Consider the following 22,582-nt stretch of genomic DNA (forward strand, 5'->3'; position numbering starts at 1 on the left):
ACATGCAAACTCAACACAGAAAGGACCCGGACCGCTCCAGCTGGGAATCAAACCCAGGACCTTCTTGCTGTTAGGCGACAGTGCTACCCACCAAGCCACTGTGCTGCCCAATTTAGGGTTAGAAAGATAATAATCAGAAATACTGTAAGGATTAGTGAAGGCTGACATTATTAAAGGAAACTCATCATCAGAACCTGAAATTAGGTTTTACTGACTGGTTGGTGCTCACAGAAGATTCTGCTATCGACTGTCATTCAGCTACATCTATAATCCTCTATAAACCATCACCCGACCTTCCACAATCTTTCATCATCAACGAAAACACCCCATCCACCTCACACTGCCATCTTCACCAGCTTGACGAGCAGATACTTTATATCATTACATGCACCAGCTGATAAAAAACAAAAGCAATAGCGAGAGTCTCTTTCAGCAGAGCAGACCTTTAACGTTAGTCAGAAGGGCATCACGAAATGAAGTGTCTGCCCCACCCAAACACACACACACACACACACACACGTTTCTTCTAATGCTGTGATTTACTCTCACTGGCCACTTTATTAGAAAAGCCATCCTAATACTGGATAGGATCATATTTGCTCTCAGAACCACCTTCATTTCATTCCAAAAACATTTCATTTGACATTTGGGTTCATGACGGTGTGATTGCATCACATCGTTTTTGCAGATTTGTCAGATGAACATTCATGCGGCACATTTCCAACATCTCGGAGGTGCTCTAATGGACTCCATTGGTCAAATTCTGACCCTGCCATCTGCATGTCACAAGAGAAATGGAGATTGTTACAGGAGACCCGGCGATGTTTTTTTTTATCTTTAACTGATCCATTGTAGCTTAGGTCTTTGTTCTTAGCTGACAGGAGAGGAACCTGATGTGGAACCTGATGTTGAACCTGATGTGTTCTGTCGTTGTAGCCAAACAGTCTTAAAGTTTGAAGCGTTATACATTCCGAGATTCTTGTCTAAGCGGTGATTTAAATCACTCTCAGCACAAACCAGTCTGCACTGGCTATTCTGCTCAGTTTATTTATTAGGATTTTAACGTCATGTTTTACACACTTTGGTTACATTCATGACAGAAACGGTAGTTACACATAACACAAGATTCATCAGTTCAAGTTTAATGCCAAACACAGTCATGGACAATTTTGTAGCTCCAATTCACATCTTTGGACTGTGGGAGGAAACCGGAGTTCCCGGAGGAAACCCACACAGACATGAGGAGAACATGCAAACTCCACACAGAAAGAACCCTGACCGCTCCACCTGGGAATCGAACCCAGGACCTTCTTGCTGTGAGGTGAAAGTGCTACCCACCGTGCCGCCCCTAATTCTCAATATCTACACTCTAATTACACTAGGATCCAGGGTTGGAATCCCTAAAAATGCAATCACCCAGGCGAGAGTCTACATACAGACATGATTGGCTGTGTCTGGGGGAGGACCCAAAGCAACACTGAGAAGAATAAAGCACTATTATGATGTAAAACATAATAATACAATATTATTGTTATTATTAAAAAATTTAAGATAATCTTGAATGATTGGGGGCTCAGCTACCCTGTCTGGTTTGTATACGTGATCACATGCTTGCCATCTTGCTTCGTCATTAGTTATTTTATGGGTCCTTTAATGATTCCTGTAAGAGAGATGGTTCACCCTGCAAAACACCCGACTGTAATTTATAAGACGTCAGAAATCAATGCGATCATCTTTCAGCTCAATTGGAGCTTGTTAGGGGGATTAATTAGGCTTTACGCCCACCCCCCCCCCACACACACACACCCACACACCCACACCACCACTACCACACCCACTGCATGCCGACCACCCTGAGTATAAATTAGGTCTCATTCTCAAAGCCACCCAAAACAAAACCAGTTTTTAAATCAGGTTTTATAAATTTTTTCCAACTGATGAGCCACGTTTAGCTTCCTGAAAAAAATAAAAACCCCGCAGGATTATCAGCTGCCTGTGTGTCCTTCAAGAAAGCTAGGAACGAGATGAATGTAAATGCACGTCCACCCACCAAAGAGGAAAAAACAGGTAAAGCTCCTCTTTTTAATCAAATACAGAATGGCAATCAGTTAGCCGGGTGATCACGCTCACAGAATGTTAATCAGAATTCACTTTGTTTCTTCATCCCTTCCTGTCCCTCTCTCTTTGTCTTCCTCTTTCCTTTTGGCATTCACAGCTCCTTTTTGGTTTTATGCTTTTTTTCGTTCTCTCTGCTCAGGGAAATCACACAATCCCCCCAGGACTTCCTGTCTCTCGCTCTCTGTGGGAGGTTAAAACGTCTTATACTGGTTCTGTTTTATTATATTGAATTCTTTTATTTTCTTATCATATAAACCACACAACAACACACAAATACACTGTCAGAAGTGTGTAGACACCTCTGCTAATCAGTGCCAGACACAAAAACGTATAAAGTGGAAACATGTACAAACAACCACAGGTTTTGCACACACAAACACCGTCTGAATACAAACTTAAATCCAAAGAAGTTGGAACAGTAGCATAACAAATGGACTATTTGTGTACATGCAAGGATTGAACAGTCCAATATTTTATGGACAATGTTTCTCAATGCACAAAGCTTATTCAATAAAGTTTTTAGTCAAAAAGAAAATGCAAGTGATTATTTTACTTACATTTTTTCTACTTCTACTACGTTTTTTGAAATTAGGGTTGTATGCGTGTGAGGTTGTAAGTGTGTGTGTGTGTGTGTGTGTGTGGTTTCCTGAACACACTGCTTGCCTTTTTACCCACCAAACATTTGGCAGGCAGCATAAAAATGTGAAGGGAGCTTGTGTTGCCCATCCATTATGCATGTGGAAAGGGCCCGATGCCCATACCCCTGAACAGGCATCATACGGGCACGGTAACAAGATGCCAACACTGCTGCTACTTAGCAAGAGAGAGAAAGAAAGAAATGAGAAAAAAATTAGAAAGAAAGAAATACACAGACAGAACGAAAGAAAGACAAAAAGAAAGACAGAAAAAATTAAAAGAAAGAAAGACAGACAGACAGAAAGAAAGAAAGAATGAAAGAAAAGAAAGACAGACAGAAAGAAAGACAAAAAGAAAAAAGAAAAAAAAGACAGAGAGAGAGAGAAAGACAGACAGACAGACAGATGTAAGAGAGAACAGGTGTAAGGGAAAATAAGCCCAGAGTTAAAGAGAAAGAAGAATAAAGAGGGTTTTGGAGGAGAACAAGGGACGATTGGTGTGAGAAAATGTCACATCAGAGTTTGGAACTGCTGCCAGAGTTTAACAGCTAATGCTTACCCAGCCAGAGGCGTCTGATGAGCAGACAGAGAAACCCGAAGGAAAGAGATGGGACAGGAAATAAAGAGAGAGAGAATAAAAGCGGGGGTAAAGAGCGAGTTATTTACAGGCCTGGGAAGGGCGCGCTCTCTGCACCGACTCAAACCCAGACTATTGAGATTGAAATAGAGAACGAGTTTCTGAATGCCTGAGCGGGTCGACGCTCACATCTCTCTCCCGTACTGTAAACCCGGGGTCAGAGCCGCCCCTTCACCCCCCACAATCATTCAACCTCCCCTGCTTTCAGGATTCACAAGCACTGAGCTGGATGTGATTTAAACCGGCCAGCCTGGCTGGTCAGCTCAGTAATTAAAGCTGGGTGGCACAAAGAGGCAGAAGCGGGGCAGAGAAATGAAAGGACTGAATCAGAAACCTGAAGTGTTCTGCATCAGTTTTAATTACAAACTAATCCCTGTTTTTCTTAAATTCAAGATGACGTCAATTAAAGGTGATGTTAGTCAGCACTGAGAACATCGACTTATATAAGAGCCACAATTCTGGGACACTTGTGGTTTCGTTTTTGCTTTCGGCTTCTCTTACGAATTAGAAATAAGAGGATCATCAAATTGGCAAATCGCGAGTGATGAAGAAGAGCATCATAGTGTTTGTCATTATAAAGCTCTGAGAGAAGCCATATGTTGATATTTACAAATTGAGTTTGTTCTGTTTTGATAACAGTTTTATTATGTGCCACAGCAAGGCAGAACTTTTTACTTCATCACAGAAGATCACAGGAGATCAGTTACAGAATTATGCCTTTCTGCCTTGCCATTTATAGTCTGTCTTCTTAACTGACAGTCACCTGCACCTTATTAAGCATTGATTCGCTCCAGGTGGAAATGTTCCTATCTACCACTGTTTCTTCCACACAGAGTTGCCAGCTCCTCTGTTGGAGACCTGCTTTCCATAGGAACAGAGAAACTCATGTTTTAGCCTGAGAACTCACAGTGTCACTGCACTTTTTTGACCCGGATGAGCACGCTCTGATGTGTATGGTAGCTGTAGCTCACATTTCAGATAGATGTACCTAATAAAGTAGATTATAGGTACATGCTGTGTGAATACATACACTATATGACCAAAACATCTTACCATAAGTTTGTTCCTTCCTATTCCAATACACTGGGCATCAGTGTGGAGTTACTATATACACAATAATGGTAGATAGATCTTTGAGTGTACCTGGGGTTGTGGTCAGGGCTCTGGGCAGTTCCTGTCTGAGTTTCTCCACAGTCATGCTGCAAAAGAGATCGACTTTTGCCACAAAGGCAGCAAATAATTTATTTTATACATGGCACCTCTTAGCAGTGGATTTAGTTAAAACACCTAAAGCACAACAATAGCAGGGGGGAAAACCAGAAACTGGCCTGTTGTTCACAGTAATAGTTCTGGGGAAGACATCAGAGCCGTCAGTCTCGTCGTTAGTGAACTCCTTCTACTTTTATGGGGACCCTACTGCAAGTGGACTCTGATAATAGTGTATTAGATATAGCAAAGCTAGTTCTGGGTTTGGATGCATGTCATACTGCACTGTAGGGTACAATATGGCACGAAATATGGCACCTCCCTAATATAAAAAGCAAAATCCAGTTTTCCCTCAGTACTGCAGTAAAAAGACATCATCACTCGCTCTAAACCCCACCTGAGTACACACTACCAACAGTCCCTCACTGTGTCTGCTGCTAGATTATTACAGTAAACTAAGAAACATCCCTCCTGGCCTGGTCATAAATCCCCGTGGTGCAGACAGATTCCTGTTAGGACCCTCAGCTTAATCAAAATTCCACTGGCAGCCGTGATGGATGAGCCCTATAGCGCAGACTGCCATATCAGAAGCCTTGTGGTGGCGTAACCCTCATCGATCCTGCGGTCGCCTCCGCGCTGGCTCTCGATGCTACGGAGAAATGTGCCTTACATTTTTAAATGCCACAAGACCACACAGAGCAGGAAATGTGGACGAAATTCCGGTCCTGCCGAGACTATCAATCAATGTCTGGCTCTAACAAACAGCTGAAGTTGATGAAAGCCGTTCGATCAAACATCACACGCCAAAAAGTTTAGAATCATGTTTTTAAGGACATGAGTTACTCAGAAAATTTGCATGTCTGTCCGATAGTGAAGTCTTACAGTTAGGGATTATTACATAGTAGGTAAAATAAAAGTATAAGCGTGTTGGTTTCCTTTAATTCCTGCAGTTATAACAGTCTCTACTCTTTTATAAGAGTGACTTCCAGAAAGAGTCAAAAGATAATTGGTGAGGTCAGGCACTAAACCTAAAATATACCTGCTGTGGCACAATAGTATTTGGTCTAATCTGGTAGTTCAACTCTTGGCTTTTTATATTGGAAATACTTTATATGTTTACACTGATCAGCCATAACATTAAAACCACCTCTTTTTTTTTTACACTCGCTGTCCATTTTATCAGCTCCACTTAGCATATAGAAACACTTTGTGGTTCTACAATTACTGACTGTAGTCCATCTGTTTCTCTGCATGCTTTGTTAGCCCCCTTTCATGCTGTTCTTCAATGGTCAGGACTCTCCCAGTACCACTACAGAGCAGGTATTATTTAGGTGGTGGATCATTCTCAGCACTGCAGTGACACTGACATGGTGGTGGTGTGTTAGTGTGTGTTGTGCTGGTATGAGTGGATCAGACACAGCAGTGCTGCTGGAGTTTTTAAATGCCGTGTCCACTCACTGTCCACTCTATTAGACACTCCTACCTAGTTGGTACACCTTGTAGATGTAAAGTCACGGGGCGCTGTTGGCTGGATATTTTTGGTTGGTGGACTATTCTCAGTCCAGCAGTGACAGTGAGGTGTTTAAAAACTCCAGCAGCACTCATACCAGCACAACACACACTAAAACACCACCACCATGTCAGTGTTACTGCAGTGCTGAGAATGATCCACCACCTAAATAATACCTGCTCTGTAGTGGTCCTGTGGGGGTCCTGACCATTGAAGAACAGGGTGAAAGCAGGCTAAAAAAGTATGCAGAGAAACAGACTGTATGGACTACAGTCAGTAATTGTAGAACTACAAAGTGTTTCTATATGGTAAGTGGAGCTGATAACATGGACAGTGAGTGTAGAAACAAAGAGGTGGTTTTAATGTTATGGCTGATCAGTGTATATATGTTTGACTTTCATGTGTCACTATTGTGATATTTTATTAATATTGACGGCAGTAACTGTGTTGAGTGGTTGTTAAATCTTTATACTATATTTATAAAACCACTAATTTGTTTTCCTGTAGTGTCACTTCAATTCATCTACACTGTCGGGAAACTCAGCGGTGCAGAAGTGATTACTGATTCCCTAAGATTCAAATACACTTAAACCTAATCACAATCACACACACACACACACACACACACACACACACACACACACGCACACACACACCATGCAGATAATTAAAACTGGATCTGAGATGGAAAGAGGAAAAAAATAGAAGAGTTTAAAGCAGGAGCAGCAACATAAGAAGCAGGATTCAGTCAATGCAGTGAAATCTGGTTTCCAGAGATTACAGCTAAGTGGAACCACCTACATATCACTGATTCAGCCAATACACACAAACACACACACACACACACACACATAAAAAAACAAGAACACAAACACGGGTGGTATAGAGATACAGCAAGAGATCTGAACAATATAGAATAATATAGAATAAGTGTCACTGTGGATGTCCCAGCTGACCCCAGAGCTAATGATGGAGAGAATATAATGATGTGTCATTCACTTCTGAGACACAAAACAAAGAGAAAAGAAAAGAAAACAGGAGAAGTGGAAGAGCGTGGAACCTAATTTAGTCAGTAGCTGAGGCATTTAGATGAGCTGTCATATCCCGTCTGAGCTCTTCACAGTCTCAACCACTGTCAGCTCCGCCAAGTAAAAGAATCCTGATTACACCAACGATCATCCTCACGCTTCACTGTCAGTCACGTGCATCCAGCAACTCCAAAAACTCACAGAAACTCCACAGAAAAGTGCAAAGAGGACAAGACAGGGAATAAAAAGAGGTTCAATTATTTTCCTCCACAAACAAACACTAATAATTTACATCTGGCGGCATGATGGGGAGCCGGTGTAGGTGCTGAACAGCAACACAGGACTCAAAGTACCAGAAAAACTGATGTGAAGTATAAACAGAGGTATAATTCCGACAAAGAGCAGACGATTAAGCAATACTCACCATAAATTAAAATACATTTAATTTTAAATACATGAACAATTAGCCTGTCTGCTGTTTGTGTTGGTATTTTTACAAGGTTAAATATGTGTTGCATAACGTTGTTGTTTAATAAATAAAGTGTTTTTTCTAACACTGTGTTTTTACTCTGTGAAATATCATATTTTTACTGATCTACAATACTTCTGTATGACAGATATGCAGTAACCTTTGCACAGAGCTTTATGCCAGATGCTATTTCTGAAAGATCAATATATATTCTTATATTTAAAGAAAATGAGCTTACAGGGCATTTGGCAGATCTGCTGTGTAAACTTCAAAGTAAATCCCTGTATACAGAGGAACAGAGTAAAAGAATTCCTCACTACTTATTTATCATCTAACGGTGGACTTAACAGTCACGTAAAACACATAGTAAACAGCCTCACCAACCATTAGAACAAACATTAAAGTGGTTCTAGAGTCAAGAGGCAAAAGTATGGGTCACAGAGAAAAATAATAATAATTAAATAAACAAATTTACAGGCACATAAAAACGAAATGAACTTCTTCGCGTAGGCCCCCATGGGGAGGCAGGGTGGCACTGTGGCCTCACAGCAAGAAGGGCCTGGGTTCGATTTCCAAGTAGAGCAATCCGGGTCCCTTCTGTGTGGAGTTTGCATGTTCTTCTTGTGTCTGTGTGGGTTTCCTCCGGGAGCTCCGGTTTGACTTGAAACTTAAACTGATGAATCTTGTGTAACCAGTGATTATCTGTCCTATCATGAATGTAACCAAGGCCCCATTTTGTGTTTAAAGATGCCTCGTTACTGTTAAGCACCCCTACTAAAAACTATAATTGCTGCATAGGTCAACGTACCACAGAGCGTACCACTGTATTACACAAGGTGTTTGGAGCACAACTATGTCCATACAATCTGAGACCTTTGTATGCTTTGCTGACTCACTAAATCGCCGCTCTGCTGGCACTTCAGGACCTCATGATTTACAAATCAGCCAGTGTTCACATCAGCCTGTGAGGCAAACGGAATAATAAGGAGGAGAAGAGGAAGAGATGTCACAACACGAGCATGTTGTGATCTGTGTGTAGCCAACTACTGTTAAAAAGGTTAAATTAAGAAATATCCGAGTTCAAAGCAGCATACGAAAGTACCTTAGAGCTCTGTAAGTTAACTCTGCTTTAATAAAAATATGTTTTACAAACATTATGGCTCAAAGTAAATAAAGTTTAAATCTCAGCTGTGCTATCCACCAGCCGGGCACATCCACAGACAATGATGGGCATGTCCAAAGGAGGACGGCTGTAGGAATTCCTCATAATTGCTGCGATTATGCAACCACTAGTAAGTATGAACCCGTCCTGTACAGGTGAAAAGAAGTGGTCAGTCACGTGTTGGAGGGGGCATGTGTTAGTCACGGCTTTATTTAGACAGGTTTGGAGGTCTGCAGCAGTAGAGAAGAAATACACATCAGGTAGTTGGATATGACTTGACTGGGAGGAATTTTTTGGCTATGTAGGCAAGCATCGTTGTTTTAAATTGACCATGGGGAGCTACAGAAAACCAGTAAAGCGAGTGCAGCAGTGGGAGATTGTAGCAGCACTGGGGGTGGATATGGCAGACCAGAGGTTTTTAACCTTAAACATAAAACCCTGGACTCCACATAAGTTTAGCTGAATCACAGGGTTGTATCATTAAATCTTTCTCATCTTTTTTATTTCAAGTTCAAAATAAAAGAAAAACAATAAAGCTTCACGTCAGCATTATCTTCCCAAAGAGTCCCCAAGATCCAAATTTAGACAATAAAGCTTCCCTCTCTCTTTGATCTCTGGGTCTCTCTCGTTCGGTACCCACGGCACTACCCAGGCAGAGTCATTAATCTTACACAGAGTCCTGCAGAGACGAGTCACAGGTCAGCTCATCAATACTGATCAGATAGTCTGATTGTAAAGTCTGATTGATCGTTTCTGCAGCATCTCAGTCAATATAAACAGGTGCAGATTTTCTGCTCTTATAGAAACTTACCAAGAGCCACACATGAGATTCAGTAAGAGCAATCAGTCAGTGTATTCTGTGTGAGCCTGGATTATCACTTGCATACACGTTTACATTCAAATATGCAGCATATATTATATATATTTAGTTTTTAATTTTTTCCCCCAATTTCCTCCCCCAATCTAGTCGTATCCAATTACCCTGATTGGGTTACGCTTCACCTCCACCGATACAACCCTCCACTGCTGACTGAGGAGCTTCGCAACTGACACACGCCCCCTCCGACATGTGCGCAGTACCGACTGCATCTTTTCACTTCCACAGGGCGAGTTCATATGCGGATCAGCCTTGTGCACGGAGAGCCACACCCTGATCAGCATTATTCCCCAACTCTGCGCAGGCGCCATCAATCAGCCAGCAGAGGTCGTAATTGCACCAGTTATGAGGAACCCCGGTCCGGCTCATCCCATCCCTGAACAACAGCCAATCATTGTTCATGTGGCCGCCCAGCCCAGCCGGATGGCAGAGCTGAGATTCGATACGGTGTATTCGAAATCCCAGCTCTGGTGTGCTAGCTAGCGTATTTTACCGCTGTGCAACCTGAGCAGCCACTGTTTTTTACTCATTTCATTACTTGGAGCCGCAATCTTCATGTATTTGCACTGTCAGCACTCAGTATTTCTTAAATGTATTCTGTACCTTTTCTTACTGCATCAAAAAACCCCTACCCACGTTTTTTTTTTTTATCAGAGCTTTTACTATGAAATAAAATTTGATATTTTCATCAAAGCGAATCATCAAGCAACAATGACAAAACATTGGAAAGTCCTTATTTTAAAGGCACAAAGTCAAGAGGAAGCACCGGTGACGGGACAAAGCTGAGCAAAGTTTATCTTTATGAAGTAAAACCATTAAATAAGATAAGACTTTATTGATCCCCTTAGATAAATTAACTAAGTTTGGGTAAAGGGACGATAAGTAGAAAAAAAAACAAAAGTAATAAGACCCAAGATAAAGAACCAAAAGCACCGGACAAATCTGGATAAATTAAAGATTAGACAATTTTTCTCTACACACACAATTAAGAATGCAAAAAAATCCTATTGCTAAACATTACTCAACCATAAGGTTGCCAGATTTTAATGTTTCAATCATAGTTTACTGTTTATTGTTGAGGTTAGGTTACCTAAACATGAAAGAGCTCGTGTTCAGTTTTAAAACCCAAACCACACACTTAAATCCAAGTGACCCTAATTAAATTAGATTTAGAATCAGCCTCAGGCAAAGAGTGGACAATGTGTTTTTATTTTTATGGGTCAGTTTAAGGCCAGACTGGCCCAAATATTTCTACCAACAGACGTCTCAGGCCAGCAGCTCCGTCTCCTCTGTTCCCTCACTGTCTGTCTCTCATTCGTCTATTAAATCAGACACACTTTCACTGTGTTTAACCAACCACCAATCAATATGTTCAGTGTGCTATCAACTTCTGTTTAACAAATGAAAACACACATACAGAGCGAGATCCAGCATTCAAGCAGACGAGGAAGCTCACAGCCATTCATTCTTTATTACATTCATCATTATTACATTTTTAAATGTATATCTGCATCTTCCTCCTTTTATTCAACATTTTGACTTCTATGCTTGAAATCATGGATTATAAATCTGTTTTAGATCATTCTGAGCATTTTACTGCTTTTTTATAGCTTTAAAGCTTTAATATATGAAGCATGACAGAATAGGACATTTCACCTGCAATTTATACTGAAATTACAATAAAATGCATGTGGGCAGACAGACAGATAGATATATAGACAGACAGATAGATAGACAGATAGACCGGCAGACAGATAGATAGGCAGGTAGGCAGACAGACAGACACATAGATAGACAGACAGGCAGATAAATAGACAGACAGACAAATAGATAGATAGATAGATAGATAGATAGATAGATAGATAGATAGATAGATAGATAGACAGACAGACAGACAGACAGACAGACAGACAGACAGACAGACAGACAGACAGACAGACAGACAGATAGATAGATAGACAGGTTAACAAACCTTGTTAATAGCAGTTGATTCAAATGTGATGCTCAGATGTTGATCATATATTGTACACTGGATCATTCACTCACCGGTTCTAATACAGAATTATAATATAATAATAATATAAGTAATTAAAGCTGGGAATACACGACTGGTTCATCAGGAGCAAAGCGTCACCAGCGCGGTACTGGTGGCAGGGTTTGGTTGCCATGGTTTCCACAAAAGCAGCGGGATCCGAGCCTGGATCCGAGCGGCCTGTGAATAGCGCCTTTGTCTCGTCACATATGGATTTCTTTTCACACCTCACACTGTAATGCTAAGCATATGCTAACACGTCTGCATACCTTAGCACTTCTGTAATGCCACATTATCACATCGGTGTGATCGCACTTATTTATTTATTTCTATCCACACTGCAGCGAGCGGTGAAATAAAAACTGAATTGAGTCTCTACGAGATGAAACAGGATGTGGAATAATGAAGAATGATCAGAATTCCTGCGGCGCTTTTCTGCTGGCCGTGAAACGTTTTAGCGGAGTCTGAACCGATGCTGCTGAGTGACTGTGCATAATTCTTCATCTCCACATCAAATCATTGGAAATTAATGAATGCTGCATAAATAAATAATAACCAGTTAATATGATGCCAGTGTGCGCAGTGATGTGCCAAGGACTCGGCCTTAAAAATGCATTTATTTTAATTAAGGCGCTTCTGCTAAATGTGTCAGTCATTCTGTGTAATGTCTTTTTTCTTCAGTCACAGACGCTATAATATAAAACTACCAACAGATCCTGAGATTCTTTGTATTTTTATAATGGTCAAAATCTATCATTCAGGTAACTGATCATTCAGGTAACTAATCATTCAGGTAACTGATCATTCAGGTAACTGATCATTAAGGTAACTGATCATTAAGGTAATTGATCATTAAGGTAACTGATCATTCAGGTAAGTGATCATTCAGGTAAGTGATCATTCAGGTAACTGATCATTCAGGTAACTGATCATTCAGGGAACTGATCATTAAGGTAACTGATCATTCAGGTAACTGATCATTCAGGTAACTGATCATTCAGCTAACTGATCATTCAGGTAACTGATCATTCAGGTAACTGATCATTCAGGTAACTGATCATTCAGGTAACTAATCATTCAGCTAACTGATCATCAAGGTAACTAATCATTCAGGTAACTGATCATTCAGGTAACTAATCATTCAGCTAACTGATCATTCAGGTAACTAATCATTCAGGTAACTGATCATTCAGGTAACTAATCATTCAGGTAACTGATCATTCAGGTAACTAATCATTCAGGTAACTGATCATTCAGGTAACTAATCATTCAGTGTGTGAATTAATGAAAAACATTTGAAATGTGATGTTATCTGACATTAGCATCCTAAATCACTGTAAATCAAAGGATTCATGTACAGTGGTACCTTGTAACTCGACGTCCCCTAAACTCAAAATCTTGTAAATCTGACGCCCTTCTTTGAGAAATTTGTACCCTTAAACTGGACGTGTGTGTGACTGCTAGATGTGAAAACAATGAACTATCCTGTGTGTATGAAATGAGCATGGTAGGTATATAATCCATTTTCAAATCCACACAAACACAAACATGGCAGCCTCCCCAAGGACGGTCCCCATCTGAGTGAGTTAAAAGATAAAATCACCACGCGCTAATCACAAATCTTCCCAAGACACAAGATTGATTAGGTGCCACGAGCACGTTGGTACACACGGCGTCATGCATAATGCCCTCCTGATTACTTTAGCATGAGAAAAGCAGACAGGACAGAGATAAGTAGCCGTCTGTGGCCTCACGTCTCGACTGTGTTGTAGAAATTACACCAACTTTATTCCTCAGGATTATTTTTCCATGTCTGGTGTGTAATACAGAATCAGACAGCAGTCTGTGGAGACGGATTGTTCTGTAGGACAGATTTACTGGAGCTGTCCGGTGCTGAATCAGTTCTCACTGAATAATAACTCGAACATATTAAATACATGATGCACTTGAGGAATAAATGAATGATAATAATTTATTATATTCACTCTATAATGCAACCTGCTCAGGGATTACATGCTGAGGGGTTCAGATTTTAAGCTTGGCTGTCCGGATCTGCTCTGGACTGAGGGTGGTATGGACTGAGGGTGGTATGGACTGAGGGTGGTATGGACTGAGGGTGGTATGGTGTAGCACCACTATTTCTCTTAAAGACAACACTAACTGAAGGCTTACATATTTGTTTTCTGAATACATATAATACATAGAATTCACTGCTGTCTAGGTTTTACTTTTTAAAGGGTTTTCTACAACACCGCATTATTTTTCTATAATATTTTTCCTCTATTTATTTCTTGTCTGATGATATAAATGTATAAATTATAAAATTTCTTCCTGTAACTGTAGGCAGAATCTGGTGTCCAGGCAAGACGTTGGATAGCTTGGTTTATTCTGATTTCCGGAATCTTTTATCCACCAGTCCGGTCACTCTGGAGGATCATCAGCTTTAATGTCACTATAAGGTCAGACCGGCGCTTATCGCTTTTTGTTTCCTTCTCTTCTCTGATTCTCCTTCGCTCTATTGTCAGGGGGGAGCAAAGAGAAGAGCATCAGATCTGATAAAGTGCTGTTGCGTGTCTGGCAAGTAGCCAGAGATGCTGCTTGTGAGCCTACACACAAATTTAGGTGTGATTAAATATGCAACCTTGAGCTCCCCACTGGGCGAGAGTGCTTTTCATACTGTTTTTGTGGATGTGCAAAATGGTAAATAAAAAAAATTTAATAATAATGTTTAACTGCCTAAAATTCACAAACAAATCAGCAGAATTAACATTAATAATCACATAGTATATCTCTATTTAAAACCCATTATATTTCATTTATTTATGTATTTATTTTATTAGGATATTGAACAGCATGTTTTACACACTTTAGTTACATTCATGACAGGACAGGTAGTTACTGTTTTTTAAACGTCAAACACAGTCATGGACAATTTTGTATCTCCAATTCACCTCACTTGCACGTCTTTGGACTGTGGGAGGAAACCCACACCGACACGGAGAGAACATGCAAACTCCACACAGAAAGGACCCGGACCGCTCCACCTGAGAATCGAACCCAGGACCTTCTTGCTGTGATGTGACAGTGATACCCACTGAGCCACATGGTTTAAAACATTTTCCTAAATGTAAAAAAAGTGTTAAAAACACAGCCTGTATATTCTGCTTATACTAGAAGTTTTGGACAAAACAGTTCGGCATTTAGTCAACCCCCACCCCCCTATGTCCACTGCAGAACCTCAAGCGCCAAGACGGTCAGCAGTATCAAACAATCGATAGAACTGAGCTCATTTCTCTGCTCTTCTAATGTAGTTACACTCAACCAAACACACCAGAGTGTTTACGCAGCGGATCCAGTCAACATCCCATTCGAGTCGATTTCTATAAACCCCTTAGTAAAACACTGCTGAAGGATGGGAGGCGCACACAGAACCCCGTCAGCCGTGCCTGTTCATCTGCATTGTAAAATTCGGGTGGCGACCACACACCCAGATCTATCACCTTCTACTGTTAATGAACATAAATTGGTCCGAGCGAGTCTGTGAGGTCTTTGTGCGCACATGTACAAGCCCGTCTGGTGTTAAGTGGATATTCTGGCAGACCACAGGGCTCGACTCTGTGCGGTGCAGCATTGTGGGTACTCTCGAGTCTACGCAGGAAGACAAAGAAAAGCAGCTGCATGGTGGGACGGGGGCTCTATCCTGAGCAAAACAAAGGGGTCCCATTTGAAAGAAATCCACCCCTACACCAGACCTTCAACTCTGACCCCTCTCAAACAGGATGACCCCTCAAGCGTGTCCAAACCCCATTTAAACAACCACGCACATATTGATTCATTGATACATTAATTCTTCATGTATAATGTCTTATTAAAGGAGTAATCCAGCAAAATATTACCAAATCCTGATTTACCATTGACGTGTTACCAGTGTTAAGAAAAGAACAGACACCCATTGCCTTAAAATCTATGTTTAACAGAAGTATAAGGGCAATTGTAAAATTATAAGCAATAAACAGCATCGGAATCATTTCACCTCCTACACGGCATACAAAACTCTACTAGTGACCAGCACATAGATATCTAAACCTTGCACAAAAAAATCTAAATAATGCTCAGATAAAACAAGAACAGAACTATAAGATAATTATTTAGCTTTTCATCTTTTAAGAAAAAGGTTTGCATGTTTAGATCCCAAGAACATCATACCCATCAAGTACGGAGGTGGGAGCATCATGACATGGGGCTGCTTTTCTCTAAATGAAACTGGGGCAACTTCATTACTATACTGTGACGATAAAAAGTAACTTAACAAAAGAACAAAACAGACAAATCAAAATAAAAAACAAGGTAAAGGGCCGCAGATGACCCACAGGTCGCAGGTTGATAAACAATGTCATGAAATCTCTCTCTATTTCCTCGGCTGCTCCCGTTACGGGTCCTCGGTGGATCGTGATCCGCATTATTGCTTTAGCACAGTTTTTACGCCGGTTGCCCTTCCCGACACAACCCTCCCTATTTATCCGGGCCTGGGACCGGCACTACAATGCACCGCTTTATGCATCCTAGCAGCCAGGTACCCATAGGACAATTCAGTGTCTCCAATTAGCCTGGCTGCATGTTTTTGGACTGTGGGAGGAAACCCACGCAGACACAGGGAGAACATGCAAACTCTACACAGAAGGGGCCCAGACTCACCTGATGATCGAACCCAGGACCTTCTTGCTGTGAGGCGACAATGCTACCCACTTAGCCACCGTGCCGCCCTAAACAATGTCATGAAATAAGCCTTACTAAAATCTATGAGCCCATCAAAAGCAACAAATAATTCCCTGTTTTTACCATCTTAAAGCTATAAACAGCAAATGTGTAATAAAGTATTAATGTAATTACATTGTGGTGTCTAAATGCTTTAACTCCTAACAGTGCTTTAAAACATATCCTTGTTTATGCTTATAAACACATCATTTTGCATAATTTTCCTCTTTAGTATAAAGAAAAATAAAATATTAAATAACAAAAACTACGGCTGTGGTTGAATATCTGTGCTTCGTTACTGTATACTTTCATGTATAGTTAACAGCGACTATTGAAATTCAGTGAATAAATGTCTGAAGTCTTATCCTTCTATTGCGTTAAGTGACTATTAATGATCTGGAAAATTCCTATTGGCTAATCCGACCCTTTTTATGTTCCCGCAGCATAGATCCCCATTTAGAAAAGCAAATCTGGTAAAGTAACGAATGCCTGGTAGGCCAGTACAGAGGTTGTTGGCATTAATAATGCATGTTTCAGCTGCCGCGGAGTTTTCCATCTCTCTCAACTTCACAGCTGCTGCCGCTGGAGAACAGATCCGAGCCCAGCGACTGCTCCTGACACAGCCGTCTGTCGAGGACACTTACTGAGATTTACCAGCACAGATATCTTAGTTCTGCAGCTCAGGGGGGGTTGGGAGGAGGGAGGCCATGCATGAGCGGATCAATACTCACATAAAAGTGTTTTACTGTAGCTTGTGCAATATTGCTCAGTATAAACACCCATACACTCACAGAGACAATACAAATGAAAAAAAAAAAAAATTCTTTCTGTGGAAAAGTGGCTTTTGACCTAACACGTGCTTCCTTTAAAAAAATTACATACACATACATTTTTACAGAGACCAGAGGAGCTTTCAGCCAAGACTTTTGGGCACATAAGATGGCATTTCCTGTTGTTAACCAAGGAACAGTCAAACTAGATTAATACAATGCTGCCCAAATTGGCTCTAAGCTTTTCAGAGACCAAAACAAAACAAATAAGCAGCAAAGCCGAACGATAATAGAGAAGAGATGGCTGAAGGATTTTCATAACCACTGTCAACTAGCAGGAGTACAATAAAGGCAAAGTTTACATGAGGCTTTGGTTCTTGGATTACATCTGACCATCAAGACAAATTTAGTCCCAATATAAGTTGATAGTTGGGTCCTCATCCCAACATTAGCAAGTAACCACAGTTCCATTGTCTTCTCAATGTGTGCAGTCAAACTATTGCTTTTTATATAGGCACAGAGAAGTCACCAGCAAGTCACCCATATTGCGAACAGAACACAGGGTTATGGCCATGCAACAAGGTTAAACGACAACAGAACTTCTGTTTAATAATTGCTCAACAAAAACAAACTACACCTATTTAAGACACCATCTAAAAGAGATAAAGAACCTTTGTAGCTATGAAAGGATATTCATTTATTCATTGTCTGGTTTACCACAGCTTTATCCTGATCAGGGTCGCAGTGGGTCTGATTCATTAGGCGGAAACACCCCAGACAGGTTGCCAGTCCATCAAAGGACACACACACATTCACACTAAAGCATTTATAGTAGCAACAATTCAGTCGGACACAGGGAGAACATGTAAACTCCGTACAGAAAGGACCCTGGCTGCCCAGGAAGGGAATTAAACCCAGGACATTCTTGCCGTGAGGCGACAGTATAACCCGCTACACTGTTAAAAAAGTATAAGTGCTTTGTACAAGTGTTTCTCTTCGTTCACATCGTAGAGAAAAATTTAGGCACAGTTCAAGAGCTTCAGGCAACAATCCCGTCAAACTCCTTTATAACAGGAATGACATGGTTACACAGGACACAAGCTCAGCATATCTGGGTAGAAAAAGAATGCAAAAACATTGTCTGGCCTGATAAAGAATCATTTCTGCTACAACAGGATTTAGCATAAAACCACATGAATCCATGAACCCAACCGGCTTTGTGTCATCAGTTCAGGCTGGTAGTGGTGGTTGGTGTAATGATGTGGGAAATGTCTTCTTGTCAAACATCAGGCCCCCATATACCAGATGTGCCTCTTAATATTTAGACGCATCTATCTGGGTATTTACATTTTCAGCATTTAGCAGACGCTTTTATCTTATATCCAAAGTACTTTTTATTACAGTTCTGAGACAGCATACTGTCTAAGCAATTAAGAGCCTTGCTTAAGTGCACAACAGTGTCAAGCTGGCAGTGGTGGGGCTTGAACCAGCGACCTTTCCATTACAAGTCCAGTACCTTAACCACTAGGCTACAACTGCCCCTATTTGTCTTGCCATTTCTTTCAGGTCACAACTTATCATTTGTAAAAGCTGCTTCCATCATTATCATGTCCCATGCAACAAAGCACGAGTCATTTCAACTGCTTTCATTGACATGATAAGGAATACAGTGAACTTAACTGACCTCCCAGTTACAAGATCTGAATCCAGTTGAGTTTATTCGGGATGCGGTTGAATGACAAAGCTAAAGCAACTGCTTGATGCAACCATGTCAGTATGAACCACAATTTCAAAGAAACGTTTCCAACATCTTGTGAGATCCCTGACACAAAGACTTAAGAATGTTCTGAGTGGCCAGTGGTGGTATGGTGTTCCTAATAAAGTGACCGGTCAGTGTATTACGTGCATGTAGGTACAGCTGGACACTGCGCGGTTAATTAAGCTGAGCAACCCGACCAGCATCATGCAAATCAAATGGAATTCGCACTAATGGAAGTTTCTTACCTCAACTTGCTGAAATATCTCTAGTTCCCGATGGCAGGATCGTCTCTCTCTCAGATCGGTGCTCTGAGGGCTGAATGAGTGCTGCTGGTGAACCGGTGAGCTTTTAATAAGAGCAGGTGCACCGGTTCTTCTGCCGCCCGCGCTAATAAATACCTCAGGTCCCCCCCAAATCTGAGCACTATTTAAACCCAACCATGAAGGTTTAATGTAAGCAAGGACACCAGAACAGACCAGACTTCGTTCCTACCGATGTACCGGAGATACACAGATGAGACGAGGCGTGATGAGATGAGGAGCGCAGATCTGCGGGCGCTTCTCCCGGTACAGGCGCAGATCTGAAACAAAGGGGTGCTGACAGCGATAGACTCAGCCCCGCCCCCATCAACACAGACCACGCCCCCGCACCACACAGGTCACGCCCACACAAACGAGCTTTTATTCATTTTTATCAGTCGTTTCGGACTGGTCGGGGTCGCAGTGGATCCAGCAGCACCTGAAAACACCGAGTGCATCCCAAGACGACACATTTTCTTGCAAATTGCTTCAAGTGTGAATGTAAGTGTGTGTGTGAGTCTGACCTGTGCTGGACTGGCAACCTGTCCGGGCAGTTTTCTATCTTTCAGCCAGTGAATCAGACCCACCACGACCATGACCAGGATAAAGCGGTGGCCAAACAGACAATAAATGAATGAATCTTTTTTGTTTGCAAACAGCATGCAAGCAGCCTCTTTCACTTATTATAAAAAAAATCTGTAATAATCTGAAAAAATCTGTAATAATAATAAAATGCAATACATTTTTTTAAATCTGTGCAATACCTGTTGTACTTAATAATAAATGTGTTTGTGGAATAAACTTGCTACATAAGTGGTCGTTTTCTTTTAAAATGTTATAAAACGACAGGCAAGTTGGCAATATATTTCCCCCTAATTGGAGCACTAATTGGAGATTATTACTTCTTACATAACAGCAGCCCTATATCATAATGCTTTCATTGTCATTGGTTGTATACAGTATACAGCCTAAGCAACTGAGGGTTAAAGGCCAGGCAACCTGGCAGTGGAGGGGCTTGAACCAGTAACTTTAGTCTGATTACTAATCCAGTACCTTAACCACTAGGCTACAGCTTCCCAGAAGAACCATAAATGTTCTGAAATGTTTGGATACTCACATGCCAATTTTAGACATGCATCAGTATGTGGTGTTGGAATAGAGACGACTGCAGTGCACTTCATTGCTTATTGTATTTTTCGTTGTTTCTTCTGCTGTAAGGTCATCCTGCAACTCAGTGGCTGCTGACTTCTCTCTTACCTACATTACCATCCGTCTGAAAGCACACATGATTTGTAGCTCCATGAATCTTCTGCTTGCTAATGATCAAACCAGTTGCACTGAGGCGAAGTCTATGACTTTGTAGCTATTTTTAAATTCTATTCCTTATTCATTTTCTCTCTGAGAACTTTATGAAGCTCGTTCATGAAATACCCCAACCAGTTGCAGCACGTTATCATGAGGAAACCAGGTGCAACAATATGCATCTCCATACATGGGTTTGAATCATCTAATTTAGTAGATATATTGCTTTGTGTGTAGCAGTATTACAGTTTATTTTATAACCAACAGTAAAACACACGGGGAAAGTACACTAAAAACAGCATTATGTGCTATAAAACCACTCAGGCTGAAATGCAGCAATGCCCCATGGCTTACTCTTGCTGTGATCATCTCTCTCCGTAAGGTCTGACCAATAATTCCACATTAAAACTACCTGCCATTTGTCTCTAAATAGAGAGAAATTATATTATGTGCTAGAATTTGCTAATGGTACTACACTTTCTTTATGTTTGTTGTAGATTGTTACTGGAATTTTGACTGTTTCATATGTTTTGGGGCACTTTTACAGCCCATTATAGTTACTTTAGGTAGTTTGTTTTACAGCCTGAAACTTTAGTACAGAATTGCTATATGACCCAAAACTTAATTTTCAACTGCTGACAGTATGTAAATATAAAATTATAATAAATATAACTACATCAACAAAGAAGAAGGTGTAATAAAGCTACCGCCACTTTAATATCAGCTCAGTACATGATCAGTTCATCTCACATTAACAGCTCGGACCAACACAACACTTTAAAAAGCATGCGCCAATACACGCCACTTTAAATTATGACTTATGTTCAAACAAAATAACTAACTATGATCAGCAGTGCCTCAACCAGAGAGAGAGAGAGAGAGAGAGAGAGAGAGAGAGAGAGAGAGAGAGAGAGAGAGAGCTCATACCAGTGAAACACAGGAGGACGATTCATGCTGCCCCTCCTCAGCCAACCAAGCATACACTAATCAATCTGTTAATGGATGGTATTTATCTCTCCCCTGGACTCCCACCGGCTGATTATTAAGATCTACAGGGCGTCCGGCTGCAACCCAGGTAAGATTTAGAATAAAGGAGAGGAAAGGAGACGAAGCATATTTTGGAAATAGATAAACACCCAGGGGCAACACTGGCTCAGCCATGACTTGGTAGGCTTTATTTACAAGACTTTTGGGATCTTCATGGATTGAGTTTCCTTGGTAAACAATACTAAGATCATTACACTCAATGCCAGGTAACTGGAGGTGTGAAACACACCAGTATTAAACTACTGGCAAATATTAATTTGTTGGGCAAGGGATAATTTTAAAGAGGCTTTTGATGAATTTCAGCCCCTTTGTTCCAGTACAGGAAAATATTAATGGTACATCATACAGTAAAATTCTAGAAGATTGTGTTTTTCCAACTTTTTGCCAACAGTTTCCTGCACAATTTCAATTGACCAGTAAGAGCCCTGATCTTAACCATAACCAACACCTTCGAAATGACCTACAGTACTGAGACAGTATACTGTCTAAGTAATCGAGGGTTACGGGTCTTGCTCATTTCTTACACAATGTATAAACCCCAGTTCTAAATAAGCTGGGACACAAATGTAATAAAACAAGAATCTGTAATTTGTTTATTCTGTTGAAGCTTTATTAAACTGACAAAAGTACAAAGCTGAGATTCCCAATGTTTAGGATTAATTCTTTTATAGAAGAGGAAGGCAGTTAACTGAAACTAAAAGGTCCTCCACCTAAAAAATACTCGAGAGTGAGGGCTGTATGGGTCATGAGTACCTGAATTAAACTCTCCTGCAAAACATTGCATGTTCTACCTCCCAAACACATTCAGTAAATGGATTGGCTACTCTAAATTGCCCCTAGCTGTATTCCTGCCTTTGGCCCAGGAGCTTGGCAAACAGAAAAAGTGGTCAGTAGAATAAATGAATGAATAAATGACTGTAAAAGAGCCACTCATACAGAACTAGATGATGTCCTCAGTAAAAAAAAAAGCCTCTTT

At 40.8% G+C, this 22,582-nt stretch overlaps 1 protein-coding gene across 2 annotated transcripts in view; it reads right to left on the reverse strand.

Moving 5' to 3' along the window:
- The window catches only part of ncana (neurocan a), a 57,332-nt gene extending 38,083 nt beyond the window's left edge, over positions 1-19,249 (reverse strand). For both annotated transcript variants that reach the window (XM_062987538.1, XM_062987539.1), the window contains exon 1: positions 19,204-19,249. The gene's annotated coding sequence lies outside the window, so the exon portion shown is untranslated. The remainder of the gene's footprint in view (positions 1-19,203) is intronic.
- Between the last annotated feature and the right edge of the window lie 3,333 nt (positions 19,250-22,582).

The sequence above is a fragment of the Trichomycterus rosablanca genome, chromosome 25 (assembly GCF_030014385.1).
Source record: "Trichomycterus rosablanca isolate fTriRos1 chromosome 25, fTriRos1.hap1, whole genome shotgun sequence".
In the NCBI taxonomy this organism is placed as follows: Eukaryota; Metazoa; Chordata; class Actinopteri; order Siluriformes; family Trichomycteridae; genus Trichomycterus; species Trichomycterus rosablanca.